The 18,963-nt window shown below is 35.6% G+C and overlaps 1 pseudogene; it reads left to right on the forward strand.

The window, feature by feature from the left end:
• The window catches only part of LOC138715746 (DNA-directed RNA polymerase I subunit RPA1-like), a 148,165-nt pseudogene extending 129,691 nt beyond the window's left edge, over positions 1-18,474 (forward strand).
• The last annotated feature ends 489 nt before the right edge of the window (positions 18,475-18,963 follow it).

Below are 18,963 nucleotides of genomic sequence, written 5' to 3' on the forward strand. Positions count from 1 at the left end.
TCATCGAGATCTTGTCTAAGTTGAGGCACCAACCATTGCTCCAACATGTCCAGATATGAATGTCCAGTCACAGTAGCCTCGATGAAGAAGAAAGGTCCGTACAGTTTTCGTTGTGACAACGTGCAGAAAACATACACCTTTGGTGAATCACGCTCATGTTCAATGATTCTGTGAGGTTTCTATGTACCCCAAACACGACAGTTGTGCTTGTTAATTTTCCAACTTGTATGGAATGTCGCTTCATCGCTGAAAATTAAGCAGCTGAATAAGTCGTCATCTGCTGCCTGTTGTAGCTGGCAAGAAAACTCGTAGCGCTTGCGTTTGTCATCCTCATTTAGCATATGCAGAAGCTGCAGTGTGTATGCTTTCATAGCCAGCCTCCACACAGTCATTGAAGGAAGTTGAAGCGCACGGGACGCTCTATGCACTGATTTCCTTGGGCTCCTTACGAATGCTTCTCTGACTCGCTCAACGCTCGCTTCACTCACCCTGGGACAGCCACTCCTCTTTTGCAGACACAAGCAACCCGTGGTTTCAAATTTACGATACCAATGGTAAATTACCTTCCTACTTGGTGCTTCTTTTCCATACTTGGTCCAGAATTTTCGTTGCACATTGGTAGCACTCTTGTTTGCATGAAATTGTAACATGCAGAAAGCTCGCTCAGCACCAGTATTCGCCATTGTTGTAACTAACGCCAACTGTCGGTAAATTATGCAACTATGCGGTAGTATTTGAGAGTTTGACTTTAAACTGACATGTGTTTGAAAGTGCTATCATTTGTAGTTTTTGTGTAATAAAATATTTAAAGTGTTACCGGACTTTTGATATGCCCTGTTCTGTTGCAAATATCTGGTAACTCGAGTTCTCGACCACTGGTGATATATGAGTCGCTGCTGGGTGACACTTCAACACAGTGTGAAATAAATATTTGAATTATCATAAAATATAAAAATATATACCTGCTTTCAAAGTTTCAAACAATGAACAGTTAAGTTAAATGATTTCAATAATATGTGACTTCAGTGACCCATTTTCTGTTGACGACACCTTGCCAGAATCCTTACTTGGTTGGCAACAGGAAATTAATATTCTATCATCTCAGAAAAGGCTGTAAAACTTTTTATGGTGTTCACAACTGCTTACTTTTGTGAATGTGGTTTTTTTCCTCTAATTTATTTTAAAAGTAAGTACAGGAATAAGCTGAATGTTGAACCTGATGTAAGACTGAAATTAACTCAATTGAAACCTGGCATAAGAAATTCTGTTTTGCTAACAAGCACGATCTTCACACTGAAACTGTGTTTATTTATTTTAGTTACAAATTTTAGCATCAGCAGAGATACTACGTGTTTATGATATAATTTCTTAGTATTTAATCATTTACCATTATGTAACAAATAGAGCTAGACCTATATGTATTTTTCTGTGTATTTTATAGAGCATTCCATTGATTAAGTTCGAAGAGGGGCTGTTTCTTAATTAAACATGCCTAAATAAAGCAATTATTGGTATAGTAGCATAGGAAATGAAAATTATGACCCTAAGAACAATACATGACATTTTCCCATAATAAATTTGGTTGGTGGTAGAGCTAATATCCTAAATTGAAAATAGTGTTGTTATTGGGTTATTTTACGACGCTGTATCAACATCTAAGTTATTTAGCGTCTGAATGATATGAAGGTGATAATGCCGGTGAAATGAGTCCGGGGTCCAGCACCGAAAGTTACCCAGCATTTGCTCGTATTGGGTTGAGGGAAAACCCCGGAAAAAACCTCAACCAGGTAACTTGCCCCGACTGGGATTCGAACCCGGGCCACCTGGTTTTGCAGCCAGACGCTCTGACCGTTACTCCACAGGTGTGGACTTTGAAAATAGTGATACATCATTGGAAAAGGTTGGGAACCACTGCACTACAAGATATCAAGGTTTGAACATTTGAGTCTTGTGACATACATGAATAATACTAGTATACTTCCTAGAAAAATAAGAAATAGAACATTTGAGAATCAAAATCGTTGTGATAATAATCCTCTTGTTATGCATATAACTTTAATATATTATATTAAACCAAACATGCTGTGGCCTTGTGTCTTCCACTGTAGCAACCCGATTACGATCCCATCTGAGACGTGAAGAAATTTGTGGTGGACAAAGCAGGTGCAAGGGGGTTCCCCCATTTTCCCTCATAATTATCACCATTCCACCAATACTCAGCAGTCACCCTCACTCTGCGAGATCCAAAACAAGACCTCCAGAGCAAATAAAAAACAGCTGAAAGTTGTATAGATCCAGAAACAAAATTTGGGCCATCTAAAGGTGCGGTCACACGTCGCTACTTTTGCAGCGCTGCAGTACAAAAAACTGCGCAACTCTTGTACTGCGACATGTGAACAACGGTGCAACCCGAAAAGTAGCGGCTGCCGAACCTGCTGCCCGCTACTTTTCCTTGCTGCGCGCAACTTAAAAGTAGCGACGTGTGAACAGGGTTCTCAGGGTTGCAGCCGCAGCATTTTTGATATCGGTTTTGTTGAAACTTTTGCTGCGGTTGCAACCAGTGTTACCACCCAAATGTGTCAATGATACTTTTTTTGTTTGGATATATTTTAATGTTAAATGTGATGAAAATAAATTATTTGTAACAGTTATTAAATACACAACACAGTCTGAGCATAATTGATGACGATATAATTCATTTTTTTTAATTTTCCATAGCGTAGTTCCAAACAGGAGGGTTGCCAACATTGATTACGTGAATATACTGTTGGTTATCATTTAAATATATAGGCGTTTTTAAAAGCTTTATAGTAAAAATAATGTCAATTTCTGAATACTAGATACAACAGAAAAGCAAATAATAGATAAGGAAGCTTTCGCATGAGTTTCTTAATAATGCGAACATAACCACAAAATGTATATTGAGAAGTCAACACGGAGATGGAAACCTGCAGCATGACTGCGGCTGCAAAAGTAGCGCCTTGTGTGAACAGACTCGCAACCTCCAGTTGCAACTTTTGCAGCACTCGGGTTGCGCAGCATGAAAAGTAGCGTGCAGCGCGCTACTTTTGGCTTATGTGTGAACACGACACGCAACTTTTGCAGCTGCAGTATAAAAGTAGCGCTGCAAAAGTAGCGACGTGTGACCGTACCTTAATTTTACCAAGTTCCAGATGTGCAGTAAACAAGAGCGCCTGAATGTATGCTACTTGTGGACTGTTGCGAAGCTTGTTGCCTACATAGAGGAGGAGGACAGCTACCAAGACTCGGCCCATTTTTTAATTCCGTATCTGTACACATTCACCTCTGCTGAGGCAGCCACCATTTGGCTGGCAGGCCTTTGCCCTCATAGGCTGTCACATCTATGTTATACTGCACGATATTGTACAGAGTGTATGCAGATTGATGTCAAATATTTTGGGGACATGTTATATTCCTAACAACAAAACATTGAAAAACTTTCATATAAACATAGTCCTGAAAATGCTTAATTTCAGACTTAATGCTAACAAACTCACAGTAAAAGTGATACTATTAAGCAACTTGTTTAAAAAATACTTATTACAAAAATTGCTCAAAGTGGCCTCATCCTGCATTCCATGCTTTGAAAACACCTGGAGTGTTTCTTATTTGTTCAAATGTATTTAGCATTAGGTACAGGAGTTGCACAGACTATGGATTTCAAATGTCCCTAGAGATAGAAAAGCATTGAGTTTGAATCTGGTGACATCCCAACAATTCACCATTGTCACCATGCATTACAAGTGCAATGTGGATGTTGCGCTCTGGATAGTCTCTGATGAGCTAAGTGGTCTATGCTTTTCGGCACTAGTGACATCTATGAGCACACTTGTAAAGCCAGGACAAATAACGACATGTTAACCCATTTATGCCCATAATTTTTTCTTGTTGAATATTTTCATAATTTTCGCACCACCACATGAAACTGAAATGGAAGTTAATTATTGTGCTGCAGGCTCCTTTGATTCTTCTAGTATACACAGCAATGAAATAAAAGTTAATTTTGTAATTCATTCCTTTGCATTTTTGCAGAACAATAATTAATGCAGATATGGCCCTGCCATTGGACAAAAAAGAAATTCTTTGTTTTTTTATATAAAAAATTTAAATGTTGTTGTTTTCTAATGCCAGGCGTTTGACAATAAAGTCATTTGACCTCTTGCACTCCAATATTTTTCAAAGATATTATCATGGTCAGCCACTGAAGCACAGATTTTGAGATGTTCCGAATCGATTTCTTGGTTTGAGTTGCACAATGGACAGTTAGGGGACTGATATATTCCAATTCTACGCAGGTGTTTGGCCAAACAATCATGGCTGTTGCCAATCTAAATGCAGCTACAGACGATTTTCGTGGTAAATCGGGAATTAACTGTGAATTATGATGCATAGAATTCCATTTTTTCCCTTGAGAGTGTGTTATCAAATTTTGTTTGTTGAAGTCTAAGTATGTAGATTTAATAAATCTCTTCACAGAGTAATACGTAGATTTAGTAACAGGTCTGTAAGTAGCAGTGCTGCCCTTCTTTGCTAAAGCATCCGCATTCTCGTTTCCCAGGATTCCACAATGGGATGGTATCCATTGGAATACAATTCTTTTATTGAGTGATATTAATTGAGTGAGCATTTTAGTTATTTAAATGTAAAATATCATCAGAGCAAGACATTACATTATAACTTGGTTTTGATGCATGTATTTTTTCGTATGTTTATTGATTTCTTAGAAATTAATTTTTATATTTGCATGTGACACGTTTATTCTTTAAACATAAACAATAGATTATATAAGGAAGACAGTTAAAAACAAATTAGAATACACCTTTACAAACAATATGAAAATAGCATTTTATGTCTCTTTGCTCAAGTTTAGAGAGAGAGAGAGGCCAAAGTATCAGCGGAATATGAGGCCAGACGAAAGGCAGTAGTCTGCTCAATATCTAGTGTGACTGAATATGATTATGACTCTGAAGAGGAACTCTGGTGTAAAGTGAAGTTTGCTGTAAGTATTAAATTTGTTTTATTCAATTAATATTGCCATTGTCATTATCCTGACATCTCTGAATAATATCTGTTTTTGAAAAGGGACTTTAAAATAAAGAATTACCTATCATATAAAAAATTTAAGAGAAAAATTATTTGAAGATTTTCTATATGAATACGAGAACGGAAAAACATTGCAGCTTTTTTTCCTAATACAGTATTTTAATAGAAACAAGTTTCACATACTCTGTTTTATACTGTAGCGAATTCTGTTGGTTGACAATGGAAGTACAACCTCCAATATAGGCAGTAGAATCTAGGAGGTTGTTGAAAAAACGCATGAAGTGTTTTTTATGTTCCTGTAAAACTTTAAATTTGGTGCTTGCAAGTTTTTTCCACTCAGCTGTTCATATGTAATTCTTAGATAATAATGTAAATTTTATTTCAGCCAATTGTAATGAATTTATTCTTTGCAGTTACCAGTGAAATACAAAAGAATTGATTTAACAAACCTGTTGACTGAAGTTTCTGAGAAGTCAGTCATATGGGAAGTGCCCCTAATTAAGCGTGCAATCACATATGTGAATCAAGAAACTCAACGGCTTACTTTGAAGACTGAGGGAATAAATTTTCAGGTACTGTAAAAATTGTAGTGATGTTTATGAGATATGCTTAAATTAGGAAATTTGTGTGTTTTTCAAATGACATACTGAGTTAAAGATAGAATTGACGTTGTATTTTCCTTTAATAATCATGCTTCTCCTGGTTGAGTGTTAGAGAAGGCCGTCTGGCCTTAACTCTGCCAGGCTACATAAATCATTATTATTATTATTATTATTATTATTATTATTATTATTATTATTATTATTATTATTATTATTATTAATATTATTATTGTTGTTGTTATGTGTCCGACTTCACCCCCTTCCAGCTATGCAGTAAAGTGCATTCAAGTACTTCTCTTTCTGTAGAGCTTCCATGAGGCCTTATCGTTGTTTAGATGACTTATTGTTAACATCACGAGACTGGAGATCAATCCATTCTTCTCGAAATGTAACATCAAAGGTTCATATGTTTTATAACAGGCACTAATTTCTTCGAATTGATCATTATTTTTACTCATATACGATTTATTTTAAACACCTTGATACTAGTTTTATTTACTTACTAGCTGTACCCGTGCGCTCCGCTGCACCCGTTAGAAATAAATATATAAAGTAATTACATAATTAAAATAGGATGTTTGATCCAGGGAACATTCGTGTTTGATAGAAGGATAAATTGTTTAATATGTTACTTAATTTAAATTGTATTTAAATAATTAAAATGCGATCATTTTGGTCCAGAGACACTCATTTGGTGCAATGACAATTCCTTTAACATGTTTCTTATTTGTTATTACATGCAACCATAGTTTAATGAAGATTGACATATCATTTATTTTTAATGTGTAAATTTTATATTACTTGCTATATGTTTCCATTGAATTATGGTAATAACTTAATTTTAACCATTCTTTTCTATGTCTTCAGTAAATGGCGCTTGGCCCATTATGGTTCTGAACCCTTCAAATAACTTAAATAGTGATACAGCATATATAGTGGTGTTTAATTACATTTCTTTCTTTTGAAAATGTAAGAATTCACGATCTCTTATGTACCATTGCCATGGAATGAATAAATGTGTCTTTTCTTCCTACTCAAAAATTTATATTTTGCAATAGGAGTTACTGCAGGAACAACAACGCTATAATCTGAGGTGGCGGTGAAAATGTATTATAATATTGTTATCTTAAAAGTCTTGTATATCATTAAATATCGGTCCTATCAAAATTTTGCATAGAATAAAACTTATCGGAAATCATTTTTAAAGAAACTTTTGTCATGTAACATTTTTCACAAAAATGAATAATAAGCGAGATAATTCGATTTATTTAATTCAGGCCCCCTTATAACCCCCCTTTTAAATAATGTATTTTGAGTGCCATATAGCCTAAAATCTAAGTTATAACGAAATTAATTTATATTCCAATTTTCATCGAAATCCTTTCAACCATTATCGCGTGAAAAAATAACAAACATCCAGACAGACATACAAACAAAAATAAAAAAAAAGCGATTTTCCGTTTCAGGATGGTTAATTATACATGTTAACACCAATTATTTTTGGAAAATCGAAAATTACCAGAAAAATTTTGGCTACAGATTTATTATTAGTATAGATTTAATTTTTTTTGTAATGTAAATTCTTCGTTAACTTTCTCCTTTTATTTCTTTAATTGTCTTCACATCCTGGCATTGTTTTGTAGACCACTTGATGTCCGTCCTGCTTTAAGGTTTATGTGATAGTGCTTTTTCATTGTTCTTCTTAAGTGGCATTTTTTTTTTTCACATGAGACAACCACTAGTCTTGTATTGGATTCTCTTTTCATTCAAGGGTTCTCTTTCAGGAAAGGAATACAAGTAAAAATAAATAATATATCTCACTTAAATAATATTTTACATGCTGCAATGAAATAATACTGACAACATCAGACAACACATTTTACACATACTTGATAAAATATGAGGCGTGTCCATAAAGTAACTTTCCCACTCTCGCACAGATGGTGCGTTGCTGCTGTAGACAATTTTCAGCAGGACGACAAAATGTGCATGACGAGGAGCGCAGTGGGAGGCCAACCATCATCACAGACGACCTTGTGGAGCAATGCACCATCTGCTTGCTCATGATGTTAGGCCCATAGACCTGGCACAGCTGACGATCAATTTCAATCGGCGCTATGCCCTGTGCATTCAAAAACTTTATCACTGACCGCACTTAACACGCGGCGGAGCTGGAATAGGAGCATCCATCTTCAACCAATGCAACGAAGCTGCTGAGAGCACTCGGGAAGTTCCGCTAGCGCATGCGCCTTGCCAGGACATTACTCTATCACGTAAACGCAGTCGCTTTGCGCAACATATGGTTTGCTAGCTGTGGGCCGAGTGGGAAAGTTACTTTATGGATGCGCCTCATAGCACTGAAATACAAATTTAAAATCTCAACTGAAAAACAAATGTAATAGTTTTCAGTGGCAATTATCTAGTTAGTAGTAATAAATTATGACATAGTGAAACAAGTAGCAAATTTAAATTTCTTGGAAAAAAAGAAATCCTTTAATTATTATAAACATAATTTTGTTTTAAATTTTGGCCCTCCAGGTTGGGGGTTGAGGCGATAGGCCAGCTTGCTATTCATTATAAAATAATATTCTGCTAAAAAGCCCAAAGTGAGTATAATTACTTACAGAGCAGAAGTTTGGCCACTAACAGAAAGAACAAATATTTATTTGTCTAATGGCTAGGACATGATATTTACTATCACTGACTGAGCGAAAAACAAGAAAGTGGTGAACAAAACTACGGATTAAGTAATTAAAAACATTCGGGCTCTGGCTTCCCAGTAGCGGTCGACTTCCGTGGAGGATTTCAGAGCAGGGCATTGTGCAAGATGTTGTCTGTCCATGTCCTCTTGTTGATGGCACAAAATGCACCCTGGACAACGCTTTGCGGCAAAATGGTCTATAATAAGGCAAAGAAAATGAGAAAGCCAACCAATTGTCCTTTTAAGGATTACTCTGAACAAAAAATGAATATAGATGATACTGTTTTGGACTACATTAAAATGAAACAATTACAATGGTATGCCCACCTAAAAGGGATGAAAGAGCAACAACTACAGAGAAGCATACTGGAATGGATAACTCAAGGAAAGCACAAGAGAGAAAGACCAAAAACAACTTGGAGGGATCGTATAAGGCAACGTTTCCTAAAGTGTGGGTCACGACCCCCTGTAGGGTCGTGTAAAGAGTTGAGGGGGTCGCGAGATGTTTAAGAAAATAAAGCAGAAATGCCTTATTAACACATTTATGTTGTATTCAGAAAAAAAAATTAACATAAAAATAAAGTTAAAAAATCCATGTTGAATCTTTCGTACACTACTTTTAACACTTGAATATAAATAATTGATTAAATGGCGATCTTACTCGTGTTAATTGTGTAAGCATGTGCGGCTTACAGCTCTTTCGGTGCTTCTTCACACCATCCTCAGAGCCTGAAAGTTAAAAAAGTTTCAGTAGTTAAGTATAGCTAAAGTAAAAAATAATTAGTGCTGTAAATGTGTCTGTTTTTGAGAAAGTAGCTTCTCAAATCTTCGCTCTGTATTCAATATTCACCCAATTGTATCATTTCCAATTTCAAGGAGATTTCTCACTTTTGTTTTGATGGAAATCATAGACTGGAAACTTATTGTGCATAAATACGAGTTCGCAAATTTATAAAAAAAAAAAAATTGTACTTTTAATCTTCCATCAGTAAGCACATATTTTAATAAGTTTTTTCTCCCCCCCCCCCCCCCAATTGAATGAAATTGTTAGAAACGGATTCAGTATCTATCTGTCACTGTCATGATTGTTTTGAGTTTCTTCCGGAAGATATTAAAAGAACTGTTGTTTAAAATTGTGCAAAGTCAGTTGTATGTCCACAAAAACTAACTAAGAATTTGTCGTGTCATACGATATATAGCTAAGTTTTCCTCGAGTTCTTTTCTTTAATGCACTGGAATGAATTAATGTTCTTTTTGTCCATATGTCTACCAGAAAACAAGTTTCCTTATAAATCCGTCGATTTTATCTCTGGCTGTTATGCTAACATCTTGGCTTTGCAAACTACTACTTCAAGTGTTCTAAGTGTATCAGTGTATCAGCCAAAAGAATTGAAATAGTACATTACGATACAAGTTTGGGAAGTTCTTTTTACAAAATCGAGGTGAAGTCTGAAAAACGAGCAGAGCGAGTTTCCGAGATTTTGTAATGCACTTCACAGACGTGTGTTGTTCAACATTTTTTGCACATTCAGATTTTTAAAATTACAAATACAATATATTTATATTTTGCATTGAAAATTTAGAGCATTATTATTCCAAAGCCTTCGCAAAACTGCACTGTAATGGTAACTAAGTAACAATAAGTGCACTGTAATGGGTCTATTTCAGTATAGTTTTGTTATGAAGAATGGTTTCCCTAGCAACAAGTTTCTGTGTGAGAATTCTAACTTTCAAGGCCTGACAACAATAGCTGTAAATACAGCAAAAAACACGATCATGCAAAAAATAGGTTTGCATATTGCAATTTCTCGTCTTGCAGGTATTGACACATTAAAAGTTGGGTGTATTTCTGGTTTTGAGTAATTATCGTTGTTCACGATCTTACTGGCATTTGTATTTTTCAAATGGGTTAATTACTAGTATGATAAAGGGGGGATGGGGGTCGCAAACGAATGTCTCACCCAAAAGTAGGTCGCACCTTTAAAAAGTTTGCGAACCACTGGTATAAGGTGTGCTATGCTAGAACTATATCTGGATGAGGATCAGTGGAACAGCAGATGGGTAATCAGAAGATGTGATTAACATTGTAACAACCAGTATATGTGAGTATATATAATTTTGAAAATAAACTCTCAGAATTCCAGTTCATCTGTGGAACAATAAAAGCATTATCTAAGAAAATACGAAAACAGACTCTATTAAAATGTTATAAAATCACAGCTATACTAGTTCTACATTGCATCTGTGATAGCTGGTTGCTGAGAATTAAAGGTTGAAAACAACTACAATCAGCAGAAAAGAAGTTGAAAGATGTATGTGCATTGCTGGACCGAACATTAAAAAAATAAATAAATGGGGACTTTCAATAACAGTCCTTCAGAATCGAGTACAGAGCTGCATGAGAGAATGGAGTGATCACATCTTAAAGATGAACAAGACAAGAATCCCAAGAGCAGTCTTGGACTACATCCCTAGAGAAGAGATCAGGGCGCACAAAAAAAAAGAGAGGGAGAGAGAGAGAGAGAGAGGATTGTCATCACAACTGTTCTAAATCTATCTGGACAGATATATTGTCTGTTCTGTATAGATGATGATGGTTATAAATAGAGCTGGGATTTTTATGTAGTGTCACTTAGCAAAATATGTAGTGAAAAACAGTGAAATATGTTGTAAAATATTATGTAAAATGAGAAAAATATGTAATATCACATATTTAATACAAACTTATTATTTTGTTAGTTACAACACTCAAAACACGTTTATACATTAAATTTGTAGCACAGTGCACAATAATGTATTCTTCTATGTTCTCTGGGGTCATTGAAAGACGTGTGTCACTCAGAATGTTCTTATATGCTACGTCACATGATGTAGCTGGGGCAAATTTTAGGAGAGGAATTTTACCTGGAGAAATGTCCTTGGGTGGATCAACATCATCTCCATTTGGAATTCGGCACACACTGTAAAATGTTAAATACGTGGGGTTTCTTTTCAAAACTTTGCAATTTACTCAATACACTTGCAACAGTTTCTCCATGCACAGCACTTAGTTTTCAATAGCATCCTCTATGACATCAATAGATGGATTTGAACCTACAAACCTCGGTTCCAGTGGCAAGCATGTTAATCACTAGACCACTGAGGACGACTATTGGAGGGTAATACTCGTCTAATGATAGATTTTAATTTTACATCTTGAATCTTCTATGCAAACTTTAATCATACATAATTGTTAGGGATCCTCAAATTTCTTGAATAAAATCACCTAAATTTCTTGGGTGAAAAGGAAAATTCTTGGGTTCTGTGATCATCTATACCTGAATTAAAAGAGCTCAGTATGGCAACAGGTATTGTTCACTGTTCTAATAATATGCAAGGGGAAAAAGAAATAGTAGCTTTCCATGCACTTGCTTATTGCACAGCATTATAATATTATCTCCGGACCTCTTCATTCCATCTTGGGAGAATTGTTTGATCCGTTCATCTAAACTGAGTCTCGGTGGCATAATGAATGTTTCTCAAATGAACGTACTACATCAATCTTCTCCTTATACTGCTGGAATGTAACTGGAGTGCTTGGAGATATGGAGATAATGCGTGTGCGAGGTGAGATGTGGTTTTATACATTTGGGTATTCTCGTATATTTTCGTTACACCATCATGAAACTAGTGCTCACGTTCAGGTATTCACAGATATCGTCGTTACATCACCAACGGAATGGTCAGCGCTAATTTGCTTGGGTCATTGTGGCATTTTATCTATATTGGCGTGATACTTTGTTAATAGCGGCAACATATTTGTTTTGGTACTTCCAGATTCCAGAACATAGCATACAAATTCCAGGAAATCATTCCAAAAATGATCCTCCATACATTCTTAAGTTAGATTCCATCAAACTACTCTGCAGCACATAAATAAGGATCACCTTCAAATTTATACAGATGGATCTCTAAATCCTAATAATGGGACATCAGGAGCAGGGTATTATATTCCAAAATATCAAGAAAGTTATTTCATACCATGTTCATCCTCCTCCAGTCTTGACACTGAATTGCTAGCTATTGATGCTGCTCTTCAGTGTGTTACTTAAATTCCTGAAAAATCTATTTGCATACTTACCGACTCAAGGGGGCTATATTTAATATAATCAAATATGTAGCAAACCTATATATATATACACATAGAATTATTCCAATTCAGAAACAACTAAGTAAACTAAAAGAACTCCAAAAGGAAATAACATTTCAATGGATACCTAGTCATTGTGGTACACCTGGAAACGAGAAAGTCGATAATATTGCAAAACAGGCAACATATTTGCAACCAAGACCTCTTCAAGTGATATCTCTATCCAGTGCTTTTGCTTCAGTAAAGTATCATGTTACAAACCTATGGTTCAACAATTGTTCTCTTCTGTTAAAGGAAAAATTTTACAGTCTGTACAAAAGAAACCAAATGACCTGGAAATTTACAAAAACTTGCCCAGACATGTTCAAACATTTTTAACAAGAGCCAGAACAGGTCACATTGTCACAAAATTGTACCTACACCGATTTCACATTTGTCTGTGGTGTAATAATCATGGTGAAGATCTGGAACACATTCTTCTATACTGTCCATCCATAAACCATAAAAGAAGTAATTTAAAATCGTCAGTACCAGTTGCAGAAGACACAGCCCTGCAGTATATATTGACTACACCCCAACCTTGGCTACTAGCAACAGGCATCTATAATGAACACTGATCAAAATAGCCCTCATTTCTCATAAAAAGAAGAACTGAATAGACTATAGTGGACTATAGTGGACTTTATGTTGTCAGCAAACAGCTGGATACATTAAGAAGATTGATTGATTGATTGAGTGATTAATTGATTTGTTAATAAATTGCTGAATGTGGGGGTGGGGGAGAAGAAATAGTGCGGGGAAGTAATGACTTTAATTTACGATTTTTTGCTAGTGCTATTCAATTTCTCGAGTAAAAGTAGAAAGTCGCTGATAGAGACAAATTTAAAAAAAAATCGCGGGTACTTGATGTGTCGAAATACATGTAAATATATTTAAAATTACTTAAAAATACGTTTCCCATCATTTTGCAATGTTTTTAAATTTTTCACGAGTCGCGAAATTTGAGTGTCTCTAATAATTGTGAGAGGCACCATATTCATACAGAGCTGTACAAATAAAATTTATTTAATGCTGCTGTAAGCTCTACCAAAGTCAGTAAATAAGAGATGGTTATTTACACACTTACTTACTGGCTTTTAAGGAACCCGCAGGTTCATTGCCGCCCTCACATGAGCCCGCCATTGGTCCCTATCCCGAGCAAGATTAATCCATTCTCTACCATCATATCCTACCTCCCTCAAATCCACTTTAATATTATCTTCCCATCTACGTCTCGGCCTCCCCAAAGGTCTTTTGCCCTCCGGCCTCCCAACTAACACTCTATATGCATTTCTGGAATTCGCCCATACGTGCTACATGTCTTGCCCATCTCAATAGTAATATACGTTACAAGAGCGGTATATTGACGTTTTCATGTTCGAGGAAAAGATTGAAAAAGTGAAACGTAGTTGAGCTTTTTTAATTTCCGAGAACATGAAAACAAACATACCACTTGTGTATCGTACATTATTTTGTGCGAAGATCGTTTATTACATACCTGAAAGACGAATTTCTAATTAGTTGCAATGAAATCTCCATCTTGGTTTCTGTTTAATGACGGCAACTTTAGAAAACAAAAATATCTATACTCCAGCAGGCTGTGATATACATCTGTCTTTTTTTTCCCCCAGTCTATAAATGCGAACTTAAAACAAACGGTAAGGTTATATAATGATTTATTTTTCATTTTAATATTTTAACAGTATTATTTATATAACATATTGCAGTAATAACATCGGCATCTGGAGTCTTGTTGATTTTTTCACGGCTTCCTTAATGTTACTTGTATCAGGAATGCAATAAGTTTCGTGGAGTAGTAGACTTTACTTAATTTTTGCAAATATTTAAAAACAATAATTAACAGTGCAATTTAGGTGAAATTGCAGTGGTAAGTTTCCAATTTATAATTATTACTGTGTTAAACGTCTCTAAAAATAATATGTTAAAAGCCTAATGCAGTAAAATGAATGTCGCGCTTAAGCGGTAAGAAGAGGGAAATTGTTATGTGTGTTACGTTGGGAATACTGAATGTGGTATTTCACACTTACCGCGTATTGGTTCTGTGCGGAAAACAAGCAACTATGCACGATCTCGCACAAACATTATTTATACACTACGAGAAAATGTTACTGTAAAATATTTTGAATCATATTGTTTCAAAGTGCATGTAAGAAAGACAATATGTCCACCACTGTGGAGTAATGATGGGCAGATATTAAAAAATTCTATGGCTTTCTTCATATTATCTTTTTTTACGATGCTTCATCATCTGCTATGATTATCTAGCATCTGAGTGAAGTGAAGATGATAATGCCAGCGAAATGAATCCAAGGTTACCCAACATTTGCTCTTAATGGGTTGAGGGAAAGCCCTGAAAAAACGAGTGGGCCCTGGTTGAAATCCCAGTTGGAACAAGTTACCTGACTGAGGTTTTTTCCAGAGTTTTCCAGAGCAAATGCTGGGTAACCTTGGCATTATCATCTTCACCTCACTCAGATGCTAGATAACCATAGCAGATGATGAAGCATCGCAAAACAAGATAATATGAAGAAAGCCATCGAATTTTTTAATATTTGCCCATCCATTTCAACATGTATTCCTGCAAGAGGAAGGCTGGTCATGTGAGATTACAGTTCGCTACATCAAACCGGATGACACAAATTAGCAACTCTGTGAATTTGTATGGAACATTTAGATTTACTATAGGATTGATGTTCCGTGAAAGTAATATAGTATACTAATTTCATTTTACTTTTCACACTGATATTAATAATAATTTTATCGAGAGATTATGAAATGATGGCAGGGAGATGAGAAATATTTCGAGAAAACCTGCCCTGACACTGCTTTTACCTACCATAAGTTCTGCTTGAACTCGGTGCTGGGATTTGTGCTCAGGTTTCCAGTACAAAAATCTGACGGTCTTAACCATCTGTTAACGTTTTATCAGATATTTCAGATTGGTACCGTAATACGAGTATTGTAATGTACTGAGGTTATATTTATTACAAGCAAAAAAGTCTTATTTTTTTCTAACTGATTACTGATTTTGTATGATAATGTTTTTAATTTTCAGGAAATGTATAAATTTCATAAACTTCTTGATCTCAACCGACTCTATACAAATGATGTCCACAAAATGGCAGAGACTTTCGGAATAGAAGCAGCTAGAAGAGTAATAGTGAAGGTACGCAAATTGAAATAGCTTAGTTTATTTTTCTGTACTTTTTTTTTTTTTTTCAAAAAATAACTAATGTTGTTATACTCAATTGTTAAATTGTATATTTATTTTAAGGAAATCCAAGATGTGTTCCAAGTGTATGGCATCACTGTTGAGCCACGACACTTGCTTCTGGTGGCAGACTACATGACTGTCAGTGGAAAATATGATCCATTCAGCAGAAAAGAAATGGAACACAATGTATCTCCTCTGCAGCAAATGTCTTTTGAGGCATCGGTGAACTTTCTGAGAAGGGCTGTGACACGAGGCAAGCTAATATTTTAATACGGATTACATTTCACACATTGAATTCATCTATACATTTGGAGTGAAATAATGTAACGTCTGAGTTATTTCTGTGGGTCATTATTTCATTGTTCTTACGCTTTCCTGCAATATTTGCTGCTTTAAATCATATTCTATGGTGAATAGAATGTGAAACTTCACTTTAATATTTCCCCCTTTAGCTTTCCTTCCCTTAAATCTTTCCCTGACACCCCTCACCCCTCCTGATTCCCCAAAAAGTGTTAAAGGGATTTGGGTATATGTATATTATTATTATTATTATTATTATTTTTTTTTTTTTACAAAGTCATAGTTTTCTTATTCATAAAATTTACTTCGGACCTAATCAAGAGCAAGAAATAAATTTTCAAGAACCACATGAAAAAGAAACGTGTTACAATGCTCAAAAGTACAGTAATTAGCTCATGTTTACAGTATAACCTCGATTATTCGTCACCCTATTAACTGATCAGCGGATTATCCAACACACACTCTCCCTCTCCCCTCCCCCTCCATCCCCCCTCTCTCCCTTTCCCCCTACTACCAAAAAAAAAAAAAGAATGGGTTAATATGACATATTTCGGTAAAGTTTCTAACCAACTTAGTAATTTAAAAAAAAACACGGCATTGGCATAGCTTTCTGCTCAAATAACAAATGAAATAACATAATTCCAAATAAGCTCAACACCAGTGATAGACGTCAAAGTGGAGGCATATACATGTTGCAATGCAAGAACTGCCCACATAAATTTATTGGCCAGACTTGTAGAAACTTTAGAACGAAGTGCAGTGAACATGTTGCCGACTTTAAGCATAACAGGAGAAAGTCTAAGTTCGGCACCCATCTGATCGAGCAAGGCCATGAATTAACCAATATAAATGAGGCTTTGCACATTATTCTCCCTAGCACATACATCAACGCAGCTGAACACTTTCATATAGCCTGGGCAAATATCGCTTTTGAATGAACAAGTTCCCAATCTGCGCAACCCACTTTTCACTCTGAATACACAACCCACGTGCCTGCTTGTCAGCCTATAACCAACCTCCCCCCCCCCCCTTCCACCGTCAGCTGCTACCTAAGCTTAGTAATACCTGTAAATGAAGCGCACCCAACAGTTGGCTCTCTACCATCATAGACTTTGGAAGCACCGTTACTACACACACGATTGTAAGTTTGTTCATTCATTATAACCCAAGATAACGCTGTTTAGACATATTAATAATTATTTTATAACTTATTAAACCCCGCTTAAATCATTTCATAAACATTACTCAGATTAATAGCAATTGTTCCATCCATAATTCGGTACGCGAAGCTTGTAACCAGATATTATATTAATGTTATTATATTAAGCTTGTATAGGATTCAACAGTACATAAGTACATTTCATTGTTATTAGTTTGTAATTTCCTATTATGCATGTATTATTTTGGTCCACATTTTATTCCGTATTACAGTTGAATTGTCTCCATTCAAGACGCCATACTGGAGCCTTTGTCTGAGATGGTTCAGCAAATTATAATCAGAACAACATTTTCTATTTTAATATTTTATTGATCACAGCTTATATAAGCTTTTATCTTATTTAACTACTTTTTAATCACTTTGGAGTTCATAATTGTTTATAGCAGAGGCTCATAACTTGCTTATTGATCACATTGTATCACATAACACATATGTACCAACCCTTATTTATATGTTTTCTCAGGCATAATTTTCTGAAGATGGCTCCTTGGAGCCGAAAACGTTCAAGCTAATAAAATGTGACAAATAACTTTATCGTTTGGTGTGTGGATAAGCTTCAGGGCTTCCACCGCATTGTTTTGGTGTTGGTGGCGGTAGAAGCCCCGAAGCTTATCCACACACCATGTACACCAGCCGCAGAAGCCTGCGCGAAAACTTTATTATTTGTTATGTAGATAAGCATAGACGGATCCAATTCAATGTATTAGCTTATCGGTTCTCATCATGGTATGGATTAACCATTGAGTCACTCCCTTCATTAGCACGGATAATAGAGTTCTGCTGTATCTCTGTCTGAAGTACAAAGTGGGCCTACCAATTATTAACCATCATAATCTGTTAATAGTTACTACAATTAATTATTTCCTTGATTATCATCAGTACTAGAAGTTACTGTATTGTACTGCTGTTTTTACCACATACAGTATATTAATGTTAGTTGTATAATTATGAATACTTTCATTTTGCAGGAAAACGAGATGACTTGCAGTCGCCTACAAGCCGTCTGATGGTTGGACAGCCCGTGATGGGTGGAACAGAGATGTTCAATCTGTTCCTGAAGTATTCCTTTTCACAGTTTTGAAGAGGATTGAAATGTGTAATTAAAGTAAAAGAATGGAACTTTGTATTTAACAGAAATATTTAGAATATTGTAATTGTAATAAATAAAAAAAAGTACAGCTGCAATTTTATAATGTCTTACTTCCGATTATCCAAGATGATAAATGAGCTGCATAATTATTGACAAATCGTGAGGAATTCATTAAGACACGTGGAAAGTTATAAGAATGATTATAAATAAAACTAAATATTGCAACATAATGTATCTTTTAGATATTAACTAAACTTAGAATAGAACTCTTCACTATCAAGAATAGATACTGGCTTAAGATTTATCCTTCTCTTTCCCTTTTTTTTCTCTTCACTTCACTCACTTTCCCCTCTCTCTTGCTGTATCACTTCCCCTCTCTCTTGTTATCTGCCTGCCTGCCTGCCCGTCCACCTATATCTATATCTATATCTGCTTGTCTGTCTAATATATCCAATCCATCCCATCTATCCTAATCTAATCTAAGCTGGTATCTATATACTGTACAGTAAAATCCCTCATATCCAGCACCCAAATAACCGGCACTACCAAAACAACGGCACTTTTGGCTAGGGGTGAAGCCACAG

Source organism: Periplaneta americana, chromosome 15, assembly GCF_040183065.1.
Source record: "Periplaneta americana isolate PAMFEO1 chromosome 15, P.americana_PAMFEO1_priV1, whole genome shotgun sequence".
NCBI classification, from domain to species: Eukaryota; Metazoa; Arthropoda; class Insecta; order Blattodea; family Blattidae; genus Periplaneta; species Periplaneta americana.